Source organism: Lissotriton vulgaris, chromosome 9 (assembly GCF_964263255.1).
Source record: "Lissotriton vulgaris chromosome 9, aLisVul1.2, whole genome shotgun sequence".
Lineage (NCBI taxonomy): Eukaryota > Metazoa > Chordata > Amphibia > Caudata > Salamandridae > Lissotriton > Lissotriton vulgaris.
This window is the reverse complement of record NC_141697.1, coordinates 1,000,310,630-1,000,324,023: the sequence shown is the minus strand read 5'-3', so window position 1 is coordinate 1,000,324,023 and position 13,394 is coordinate 1,000,310,630. Positions and strand designations below refer to the sequence as shown.

Here is a 13,394-nt window from a genome sequence, read left to right as displayed (position 1 = left end):
ATAATGGCATAAAGGGCGAATATTTTGGTCTTTTATCTTAAGGTACAGCTTAAAGGAGCAGGGTCAAAGACATAATGGCATAATGGCATAAAGGGCGAATATTTTGGTATTTTATCTTAAGGTACAGTTTAAATGAACAATATATCATCCAAGTTAAAGAAATTGACAGTAAAATGCACTCTTTTTCCTTTTACATTTACCAAATGAAAACTCACTTGTTTAATGCAATCACAGCAGACTGTTCCTGTGTGCGTGTCTTCTGTATAGTACTCCAAGGTCCAAGCCGGCATCTGGAAGCACTGTGAATATGCAAATCATTATTTTAAAATTGTATTACTCCAGATTACACAGGATATCCTGTCACAGAATGTGTATGTAGAGATTTGAGGCTTATTATAATACAACGGTTTCAAAATGTATATTTTCAATAATACACAGTCACACTGTAGTTCAAACCTTTACTATATGCAGTAAAAGAAAATGCTCTAGAAAGAAGCTCGTAGCAATTTTAGATTATCTGTCAAAAAGAATAAACGTTTGTCACCATGACGCTTCATGTAACTCCAAAGACAAGCTCAGCATATTTTGTGTGGCAGGAAGGTTTGTCATATTTCTCAAGCAAGCACACCAGCCATCTATTCATGTTTTGAAATTCTGGAAGGGGTAGTAGGTAAGTGCCCTTCCATTTTAGGTGTTTTGCAGCTAGATCTTTTTAGAGGTTCTCACTGCTCAAAAGGGATACTTTCTGATATTTATCTATTCCAATGTACTTCATTGCTTGGTTTTATTCAAGAGAAAGAGTCACTCCAAGTGTCACTCATTTGGTCATTGAATGTCACTCATAAGTATACTGAAACCATGGAAATGTCACACATAAGGATTCAGAAACCTGGGCAGTTATGATGTGCTACCCTTGTCTGCTACTTTTACTCTAGATGCTATGACCCCTCCCATCCGTCATCCATGTCACTGACAGAGTTCCACTGTGAAAATAAATGAACAACAACAGGGAAGTCAGGCTTTTCTTTATTTCAGAGCCCCAACAGGAAGCCATTGGATGACGAGGCAATTGACAGACTCTGCTGGACAGGTAAGATTCAGCACTTTGACAGTCTTAAAGCAGCACTCGCTTTCGGTGTCATCGTCTAAGGATGAAGATATGTCCACATGTCCATAAATGAGTTCCAGTGCCCACCATCTTCATCCACACGCACAAATGAAGTAGGCATATTCACACACAGCGTCAGTGTCGTAAACGGGCCAATAGCCAAATCGGCATTGACACTTAGCCGTGATGCTCACACGCATTACCAGCCTCCTGCTCTACAGCGGCTGTTCTTCGACACCTGAACAAGCACTCCTGGCTCAGGTTCCGCGCACTCTTTCATGCAAACTAATTGTATTAAGGTAGTTACATCCACAGCCAGATGGGCTACTGGATATCATACCCTTCCCTGTGGTGGAGCTCGCGAAGTGATGCATATCAGCTAAAATAGATAATTTCCATGCTGCATGCCTGGGGCGAGGCAGCCGGACAACTGGACATGCTATGTTGGTCCAATTTGTAGAGCGCACTGTCACCCTGCAGGGTATCCTGGCACCGAGTGGATTGTACAGTAGTTGTACTTATATAGTGCTTCATACCTTTCATATATCACCATTGCCATTTGCAGGAGAGATGAACAAGCCAGCAAATGTACAGGACAAACCATCCATATCCGAGCCTAGGGTCCAATGAGGGTGTAAGGGCCAAAGCAAAAGCCCAGTTGGCATGCAAACCTTGAAACAGAGTTCAATCATAATATGATAAAGACTCTTTTTAGTTGAAAAAGTGGTTTCTTCTTCCTGTATTCTTTAACTTAGTAGTGCATTGAATGACATGCATCAAAAGTTGAAGCAAAAAAGTGATAAGAAGTTTTTGTATTGCAAAATCTTTATTAGGGAGGGAATGTGACAGTGCCAGGCATGCTTTGCCCGGCTATAATCTGGCTTGGTAAGATAAGATCAAAGACTGAGCCATGGGAAGTCACTCAGCCCAATGCCTGCCTGCTTATCTCTAAGCATATTAGATGGTTTATCAGGAAACAGAGTTCTGAGAATTCAAGAGAAAGCACACAAGGCTCAGCACGAATCCTTTGCTGTTTTTCCCAGAAGTTTATTCTTGGCACACCAGGCTCATTTTAAAAGCGTAAAGGTATCTTTTCTCGCAGTTTCTATGCTTCACTTTTTCTTCTAATGTCTAATTGTCTTGTTCAATTGGTGTGGTTACTACTGTGCCTTCAGGCTATGCGCCTCTAAAATCAGATGCAAATTGACAAAACAGTGCAATAAAATTAATTACCACGTGCAAAAAAGATTATGAAGGCTGTGTTCGCATGTGCCATGTGCAACATTGAAATTGGGCACAAAAATTCCTCCAATATCATATACTAATGGATTTTTTCTGGCGTATATTGCACCTAACTCTACAGAACACTCAGAAGGGGACCACTAGATTTGTTTCACAAGACAGACGCCACTGTACCGAGTAGGCCCAGGCAAAACTTCCGTTACTTCAAGCACTATTTTGCATAAGTTCAGAGCACTGGAACAAAGCAACCCACCAGTAAGGGCTCGCACAGGTAAGAGCAGTGGGGAGTGGTGGGCGGGGTGCTGGAAGTCGACAGACGATGGGATAATTAATATTAAATAAATAAAACCACTTACTTTGCGCTCACCCCGCATCGTCGTGTCGGTGATGCGGGAAGCGCAAACCAAGGGGTCTATTACAGTCCGCCAGCCCGCCACCGTAACGGCAAAAGGGACCGCCCGCCATATATGCAGCGGTCCCATGATTCAGATTAGGATGCTCCAGCCACACTGGGGGCGCAACCAGCATTTTTTACATTGCGGTGGGTGGTGCTTTCAGCAGCAACAGCCGCAATGCAAAAAAGGCATGTTGTGCATTTGCATGCAAAACGTGGCAGGCACTGCGCAGTGCCTGCCACATTGTGCATGCAAATGCAGGGAAGTAGTGCACCCCACACCCCCTCAACAGACCGGGGGCCGGCAACAGGCCCCCACATGCAGACACCGCATGCCATTCCATGGCGGCAACACCACCATGGAAAGGCATATCTCCGCCTGCATAATAATATGGAAGGCGGTGTCTTGCAGACACCACCACCATATTCAGCCCCTCTTCCGCCGGTCGATTAGTTGACGGGCAGAAAACCAGAGAACGGTCTTCCCGTCCTCCGGGGTCCCCCCGCCATCGTAATAAGGCGGGAGGAAATGGGAGGCGGGCGGTGGAAAATGGAGGGCAGATCTGCCCGCTATACCCGGTTTTTTATTTATTTATTTAATATTACTTATCCCATCGTCTGCCGACTTCCACCACCCCCCACGTCGCCCGCCCCACCACTCAATCCTGTGTGCACTGCCGCTGCAAACCACCAGAAGGCAAGTGGCTGTTGGTTGCGGTGCTTGTGCTTTCGTGCTTTTTTTTTAGCACAAAAAGCACCCTCGCGTCTAAAATGAACAGGAGGACACCTTTCATGCAAAGAGCGTCAAATGCATGTTTCACATTTCTCTAGTATTTTGTGTAAGTACGCAAAAGCAAATTATGCAAATCGTGCACCCATGTACCGAGTACCATTCACACTGAGGGAACATTTCACGGGATGCCTTATGAGAGAAGCTCGGCAGGATTTATGAGGCCGCATCCATTTCGACAAGCAGTGGTTATACTAGGCTGTAAGTAAAAGAAAGACCATGGGCGTGTGCTCAGATAGGCTGGAAAGCTTGTATTTGTGACAGATTCACACATTGTCTGTCAAAGGCAGCATTTCCCTTCTTTTCCACCTACACCAGAGTCTCCGATTGGTGGCCGTAGCATTTGCACAAAGCCCTCTTCTGGACACCAATTAGGCATGTCAGTTACACGAAATTAAGGATGGACATTGTTTATACTAATAGTAAATCCTTATTTATGGTCAATCAATGGAAGGCAGATTTGCAGTCAATTATTTTTTGGCTACATTCTGGTCGAGTAATGCTAATTTGGTTACTGATAAACTATTGCTAATTTGAATTTGGATAAATTATTGGGAAATAAATTTTGGCCAACTTCTAAGAAACTGAATTGAGGACATCTAAAGGAAATGAGAAAAAATAAAGTACAGTAAAAATGAATACTCACAGGAAGCAAACAACAACATCATGAGGTATACCCGGCAAAAACATTGTGGATAAGTTATGGAAAGGAGCAATGAAAGGACATAGGGGGCTAATTTATCAAAAAGAAGTGATTAGTTTGGGTTTCTTCCACCAGCTCCTATTTTCAGTGTGGGCCTTCTTGCTTTAGGGAAGCGACATGGATAATTCCTTGATGCTGGTAAGGCCCTTGGTCCTTGAATATCTCCTCAAAGCAAGCCTCTGTCTGCCGGGCTTGGATCCACTCTATACAGACCATACCTCGATCCGGTCCACATTTTCTTTCATCTCACAAGCTGCTGCAGCCGGGCTGCTCCAGACCTCTGGGTCTAGTCCAGGGCTTAATTTGTGCCAGTGGTTTCCCGTTCTCAGCACCTGCACTTAATTGCCAGCACCGGCGCTAGTGACAGTCCACCACATGGTAGCACTGTCTTTTTAGTTTCTGATGAGCACAACAAAAGTGTTTGAGTCAGCATTCATTAAAAATGAATAATACTAGCATATCATGCCATTATTATTGCTTTGTGCGGCCTGAAATAGTCGGAATTGTTACACTTGTAAAAGTGTGATGGTTAGGTGTTATGTCGGTACTATCATTGGCAGCGCTGGCAGGGTATGGGTGGTGCAGGCTGCAGTGGCCTTCCGATACGGGCCCTGGTACCTAATTTTGTAACAAATTAAGCACTGGTCTAGTCTTAGCCTTTAGGGTCACGAAACACTTAATAAATTCAAGGGGGAAATAAAGAATTTGCTTCGCCAAAGACAAACAACACAGGGAGGCGAATATGTTTTCCAAGGGTTCAAGCAGGGGCATTCCAGCATGCTTGGAATGTCTTCAGCTACTTCCAGCCTGTAGAAGTGCAGGATATTTGGGCAAACACATTGGCAAACATGTCCCATGGCTCTCTGGAACAGTTGGGATAGAGGTGTTGCAAGTTACAATTGTTAGCATTAAACACACAAAGCCTAATGAGAGAAATGCTTGCAATGTCTAACTGCTGGCAATTGCTCAGGGTACCAATCCAACCCATCTTTCATTTACCCACCATACCACCTCAGTTCGAACCCAGCCATATGCAAACCAGTCTTAGTCCTGCTCCAGTAGGAATAGTCCAGCCAGAACTGCAAGCCAGGTCCTCCTTGAACCGGAACACAAGCAACTCAAGACTGGTTTCGTCCTAACTGGGGCTTGTCAGTCGTATGTGTCACTTGGTTCCAGTGGCACATTGAGCATGGGACCATGCCTGGGCATATCCGTGGCAGCCGGGGTATTACATTGGCAGTGTATTGTAAAAGTTATAAAAATTAAGTATGATCAGTTTGTGTTCTTTTTCTAATTTTTAGACAAAATAACTGTCATGTGTTTCCACTAACTGTTAAAAGTGAAGTTTGCAACAACTTCTGCATTCACTGAGAACGTTTTTATGTTATACATTTCAACAAAAACTCCTATGTTTTGATTATGTTAGTTTAATTCTTTGACCAGTCTGTCTTAAAATCGTAGTACTGACTGTTTCCATCACTGCTTTTTAATATCTCACTCCTTTACTGTAATTGTTTTTTTAGTACAGATTATGCTGAAATCACAAAGTTTATGCCAAGTAACAAAACAATTTCTGAGAACTTCATTTAATTTAATAATTTAATTGTCGGTTTCTAACGTGCTAGAATCGACTCCCGAAGGAGTATCTCTACGCGATAGACCGCTAGGGAACCCGTCCTGGCTTTCCCTGTGAGATGGTCCATAGTGGGTATCTCCAAGGTGAAACCAGGCATCCCCGGCGTATGTGGAGGGCTGCTGTGGAGATGAGGCAAGCTAATGCCCAGAGTTGCCGAGTGTGATCCCTGGTTAGAGTAGGCACCAAGGTGAGAATCATCGAGTCCGCTGACCCTGGTCCACGACCCTGCCGCGTCGGGAATTGAACCTGGTCCCGGGCCGTCCTCTGCTCCCGGGTCTGCTGCCTCTAACCAGTGAGCCACACCACTCCACTACAGTTTAGAAAGTGCATTTCCGAAAACCAAGCTCTGTATTGCACCTGGTTTGGGCATTCTTTCAGGCAATTAATGCTTGTAAAGGGTAATTCAGATCCTTGAATGTAGGCAGGATATTTTATATTTAGATCAATTTAGGGAGAGGTGATTGCTGAACAGGGGGTGTCTCTTACTTAGAAGCTTTAACAGAGCACATGGTGGTGTGCCATCAATTTTTCTTTCGTACATATTTTTAGAATGCCTCTTTGGTATCTTGGGTCAGATTTATCATTGCGTTGCATCTCCCATGCGCCACACAAGGGGACGCAAGAGCGACGCAACTACTTAATCAGATTTATCAAGTCACGCAAGGCCACCTTGAGTGGCCCTCCATGGCTTAGTAAATTTAGAGTAACACAATGCAGCACAAATTGCTGTGTTGCGGTACTCTGCCCCAGGGAGGTGTTCCATGGGTGGAGTGCGGGTGTTCTCACGCATCCACTCATGGACTTTGGCGTATTCCCAGACTTACCATTACTGGTAGACCTGTGAATGTGTCAAAATGCTACGCCTCACCCAGGTGAGGCGTAACAAAGAGAAATATTTTCCTTTCTCTCCTTTTTTATCTTTTTTTATTCCGCAGCACTCATAGAAAGAGGAAAATGCTGCATAGGATTGTTTTTGTTCAAGAGGGTGCCCTTTCCTTCACAAAAGCAATCCTGCTGCAACACCAGCACCGTTGCACCACGGTGCATTGGAACTAGGCAGCTCCAAGTGAACCAGCGCAAAGAAAGGACAGGAATGCACTGTATCATGTTAAATACGGAACATTCATCCCATGTTTCTTCCACATAGCGAGGTGGCTTGCTGCACTGCGGGAAAAAATTATAAATTGTCCCTGACAACTAATTTACTAATACAACACCTGCATGTATTATGATAATCTTCAGTTTTTTTTACTTCTTATTGCTTATACACAGAGCCACTCGAATCATGCAGCAGTGAAGACTACATTATGTGGCATGGAGAACTAAATTAAGGAACAAGAAGTGGTAAATTATGAACCTTTATGTGACAGCATTATTTCACTATTATCTCATTGTTAAACACAAATCAGTACTGTATGGACAATTGTTTCCGCGTATTAGTACCTGTTAAAAACTAAATAGGTTAATCAGGGAGTAAAAGGTGAAATGTTAAACTTTGCAAATGGTGTGCCACTGTGAACCAAGTGTGTGAATGTTTATTTTAATAACCGTTGATCTCCTCCTTTGGATTGCCATCTCACAATGAACTGCAGACACTTAACTGTAACCATGTGGAAGAGATGCCTTTGGTATTTTGCTGTCGCTATTAGTGCTAATAACAGTTGCAGTGCAGGCTCTTGTTTTTGTCCTGATGAAGACCACATTAACTCCTGGTGCAGGTCGAAAACTCAACCTTTGAGTTACCGATTGTTATAATTTACCCAATGACATCTCTGACAACAGTAACTCTATCTTTTCATATATTTTACTACAATTTTATTGCATATGCTGCCGTTTGCACCCTTTTTGGGCACCCTTTGTATTAAATGTCATATACATTTTGCTTCAATCATGAATTATTGCAAATAAATTGTCTTTTGTTATTAATATTGACCCTTTATTTATGCATTGTAAACATTTTATTATTTTCTCCACATGAATTGCCTGTGTGGATATTGTCTACACTTTACCTGAGATTATTGTTTTCTTAAATCTATCCAGATGGGCAAATGTTATTTGTATTGTTTGAGAGAAACATTTTTTGTTGAAATCTGCTGACTATCGTTCGGAATATTGATTATATAACCCTGTTTATAACCTGAACGACCTATAAAAGAGATGTTGTAATTGAACAAAAGCAGTGGTTTCAAAACTCACATTGTATGGGGTGGATGTCACACCTATGAATTATTCCCAGTGATTTATGACACCATACTTGTGAATTACTGATTACAACCTATGGGAAGCCTAGGTATGAGTGCATTACTCTGTTTTTCCGAGTTCATTATGTATGCTAGCTATGCGACACATTTATCTCCTTAATTGCACTAAAAGCAGTCGTTTCACAGCCATATTTCATTGGGATGATTCATGCGCGTGAATAATGTGCTATAATTCATTGAAACTAAATCTTTTTTGTGAATTATAGATTCCTCGTCCTCATTTGCTGCTCAGTTTCATCTCTGCCTAATCAACATTCTTTCCATGAATGGTAAACACGATGTGAGCATGTGATTGCAATCAAAGCCCAGTGGTATATGAATACTGTAGAGAGCAGCTGCAAACACTTGTACAAACAAACGTGCAACTAAACACAGCAAAATGTTTGAACAAAAACTACATCTTCTGAGCAAACCCACAGAGCACCAGTTTGATCCAGTAGTAGGCTTACTGTTTTGGATAAACATTGTCCTTTCTGGAAAAACATTTTTTTAGCCTATCTGCACCTAACTAAATGATATATAAACATACTTAACGGGAAACATGTATTTCAACAGCAGAACAAAGCCATCTGGAGGGTCAGACCTCTTGGTGAAAATGTCACCACCTGATAATAATATAGACTTAGAGCCCACAGTAGCAGGCTCTAGCGGCTATTAAAGGCGAATCACTGACAAAAATATCAAAGTTAAGAATATCGACATCCTATCTACATCATGGTAGTACAAAAATATCGGAAAAAATATTGATGTTTAAAATATCGCTGTTAAAAATATTGTTAATTTTTAAATGTAAAAAAAATTATGTAAAAGAAAGTAAATAATACATATAATTAAAAGAAACATAGTTAAAATATTAAAACATGTTTAAAAATCATAACTAATACATATTATGTTAAAATAAATTAAACATATGCATATAAAATATAATATATATACTTACTTATTATTATTCGTAAATAATTATTTTAATAACTTATAAATTGTTAAAAACATTTTCTAAATTATAAATACATATATACACATACAAAAATAATATAAATAAAAACATAAAAATATATATAACAAATTAAAAAACTACAATATTTTTTCACTTTTTAAAATAAATTATACACAACATTAACTAAAAGAATACAGAAAAATATTGGATAGTGGAGGGCATAAAATTAATATTCCAACACCAGAGAGTGCAACAGTAGGGGAAGTGTTGGATAACGTAGGGGTAAGAATAACTATTCCAACTCCAGAGAGTGCAACAGCAGGGAAAGTGGTGGATAGCGTAGGGGTAAACATTACTATTCCCACTCTAGTGAGTACAACAGTAGGGAAAGTGTTTGATAGCATAGAGGTAAAAATTATTATTCCCACTCCAGAGAGTGCAACAGTAGGGAAAGTGTTGGATAGCGTGAGGGTAAAAATTACTATTTACACTCTAGTGAGTACAACAGTAGGGAAAGTGTTGGATAACGTAGGGGTTATAATTGGTATTCCAACTCCAGAGAGTGCAACAGTAGGAAACGTGTTGGATAGCGTAGGGGTAAAAATTACTATTCCCACTGCAGAGAGTGCAACAGTAGGGAAAGTGTTGGATAGCGAAGGGGTTAAAAATAACATACGTATCCATTAATTATTTTTTTTATTTAAATAATGAATTAATAATAAATTAACAATAACATAGTTATGAATACCAATGAAATAAAATTTATAATTACTTTAATAACATTGAATTACTTCCCACCCCATTCACCAATAAACCCCCAACCGGCTCCGCATAAAAATGAACACAATTAATTTAATTATCAATTAATCAATTAATAAAAATTCATTACCAATTAATATTTAATTAACAATAACTTAATTATCAATACCAATAAATAATGATTATTGAAAATTAATTACCAATTAGTAATTAATTAGCAATATATTAATTAAAAAATACCAATAACTATTAATGAATAATTACTTAATTAAAATAAATTACTTCCCACCCTAGTCCCCTATAAAAATGCAACCCGCTCCTAAACTAAATTAACACAATATATCTATCATTAATCAACTAATAAAAATAAATGATCAATTAACAATTAATAAACAATAAATCATCAATACCGAAAAATAAAAATTATTAATTAATTTATTATAATTAATTTACTTCACACTCTATTCTCCTATAAATCCACAGCCCACTCCAATAAAAAAAATAACACAATTATTCTAATTATCAATTAATCAATTATTAAAAATGAATTACCAATTAATAATTAAATAGCAATAAATTATCGATCCCAATAAATAAAAATAATTCATTACTTAATTACAATTAAATTACTTCCCACCCTATTCCCCTATAAACTCACAACCCGCTACGGAACTAAAATGCAAAATGTAATTAAATATAAAATAATAATTTCTAAAAATTATGATTTAATTTACTATAATTAAATTTCTGCCCACCCTATTCCCCTATAAACCCATAACCTGCTATCGTACTAAAAGGCAAAATTTACTTTAAATAAAATTACTAACTGCAGGGAATCATCAGTTGCCAAAGACAACATATTTTGAACTTTGCTTTGAGCAAAATTGGGCAAACTTGGGAAGCTTCTTACACTTTTGCAACGGGCAAAGGTTCTCGACTTCGTGTGCAGGGATTAAAGCTCTGGCCACCGTTAAAATACCCTGGGGCATATTACCAAGCAATAGCGATAATTATCGCTATTGCTTGGTTAGAGACAAAAACTTACCGCTGAGCTGCGGCGATTTTTATCGCAGATAAACCTTGGTATTACCAAGGTTTATCGCAAATGCGATAAAAATCGGCCGCAATGCATGAATATCGCTGAAAAGTCAGCGATATTCATGAATTACCGAGCTAATGCTCTTAGCCATGTTATCCACCTCCCATTGGATAACATGGCTAAGAACTGCTCAGGGCAATTGTTAGCTTTTGGAGATATTCGCGCTTAGCGCGAATATCTCCAAAAGTTGGTAATAGGAGATAGTGATGTTAGTGACTGTTTCCAGTCGCTAACATCTTGACACACCCACTTTGCATGTCATTAGTGATAAATATCACTGACATGCAAAGTGGGGCCCAAGATGGTCGCTATCTCCGACTAGCTGTCGCTAACTGGTGTTAGCGACAGCTAGGTAATAGGGAGATAATTTTATCTCCGTTTTCTTGGCTTTTAAAGCCAAAAAAGCGGAGATAAACCCCCTTGATAATATGCCCCCTGGAGTCTAACCAAAAATTGTAATCTGGAAAAGTGGTGTAACAAAAGCCCCCACAACCCCTACGTGCGAGCGGGGCACTGAGTTCCAGGGGCCCCCTCTGGCACTGAAAAAGATGGAAGAGTGGATTGGGAAAGTTTCAAAAAGTGTGCTGATCCCTAGAGGGACCTTCCTCATTTGGAGCAGTAAGGGAAACTCTCTGAGAAGTTTTGAAGGACAATATATAACTGCAGAAGCTAGAATTATCTGTTACAGGGTACTCTAGAGACAACATATATTACTTAATTTAATTTTGTTTCATTCTGTATGAAATGCATTACATATAATATTATATAACATTACACTAAATAATATATATATGAATAGAGATATGAGGATTCATTGCTTTGTGTAAATAGGGTAGACTGTTTAAGAAGCTGGAGGGCTCGAGGGGCGAATGTCTCAAAGGTTTTGCCTCAGAATAACTTTTACTATCTTTGAATAGCTGGTAGCAGCTCATAGCTCTGGTTTTTGTTCATGATAAATGAAAAGACTGTGGTTTGTTTTGATGAACAGTAATACACATATGCTTTTATAAAGAAACTCAATCCTGAAAAGAAATGTAAACATGCAGTAAAAATTCTAATACTTCAGTCCGTAAATCTTCAATTGTTTAGATTCCTGGGGCCTTATTTAGGAAGGCCTTGCGCCACCGGTGCGTCACTTTTTCCCATTTTAAAAGTGACGCACCGGCGGCGCAAGGCCTTCATAAATAAGGCCCCAGGTTATTTTAGCAGTGGCCAGAGCTTTAATCCCTGCACACGAAGTCGAGAAACTTTGCCCGTTTCAAAAGTGTAAGTTTGCACAATTTCGCTCAAAGCAATGTTCAAAATATGTGGTCTTTGGCAACTGATGATTTCCTGCAGCCGCATCACCCATCCATGAAGTGTGGAACATCTAGCAACTGGGAATCGTTTGGTGAGCAGCTAACAAAGGCTTAGAATTGGGAACATTTATCAGCTAAAGTGCATTGCAGTCTATGTACCCGACTTGTGAGTAAGCAGCTGGGTCTCAAATGTACTACTCCACATGCTCTCTGCTGCCAGAAGTTCTGCCCCCTATGTGGCTAGACTTTCAGCAACCAGGAGCCACAGTGTGTAGCTGCTGAACAGCAGTTCACAAACCTCTCTAGCCACTTGCCGTCTACTTAAGTGAAGAGCTACCAATGCTTCCCCCAGTTTTTAAAAATGTGCAGGCTTCAGAATTCACAAAGCTTGCAAAGGGTAACTAAAAATACATAACGTTATAAAGTGTGAACTTAGCAACTTCACACAACCCTGAATTGTGTGTTAAAACATTGGAAACAGCATTTTCAGCCTAGTTGTAACTTTGTGACATTTGTAGCAGCAACACATACATTCTAACTGAAGTGTTGTCTAGGCACTTCTGATTTTAGGGCTCTAATCTCAATTGTTTTGGGTAGTCGGAAATCAATGCATCATAGAATTATGATTATAATGTGTGTACTTTTTTACTTTTTAGTGATTCCCAAGTATTCACTGGTATATACATGAAACTCGCTCACAAATCTACAAATGTATAGCCTTTCACTACATTTTACGCATAAAGCCCCCTAGTAAATCCACCTTATCCGCCATGAATTTAAAACTAAGTACTGCAGACAATCCCCCATACTTAAGATTTGCCTGCGGTATTAGATCCAACTCTAGATACAAATGTCTGCTAGTCATAATTCCTGGATTCATTGAATCAGAGTTTTGATATCTGTGATTCCAGATCAGTGGTATTATCAAACTTAAGGGCCTTCCCTGCAAAGTACATGGAGGAGGCCCCCCTTACTCCAGGACTCCCAGGTGTGGGGCCTGCCAGTGCCAGAGGGGGCCCCTGGAACTCAGTGTCCCGCCCGCATGTGGGGGTTGTGGGGGCTTTTGTTACACCACTTTTCCAGATTACAATTTTTGTACTGATCTGTCCCATGTCAGTGAGTAAAAAAGGTCTGTGCACCAATCACTTGCGCTGCTGGAATGCCACT

General features: G+C 40.0%; 1 protein-coding gene across 1 annotated transcript in view; it reads right to left on the bottom strand.

Annotated features, from left to right (window-relative positions):
* Positions 1 to 13,394, bottom strand: part of LOC147692703 (leucine-rich repeat and fibronectin type III domain-containing protein 1-like) — a 724,644-nt gene that overhangs the window by 278,559 nt on the left and 432,691 nt on the right. The gene's annotated exons all lie outside the window — the stretch shown is intronic.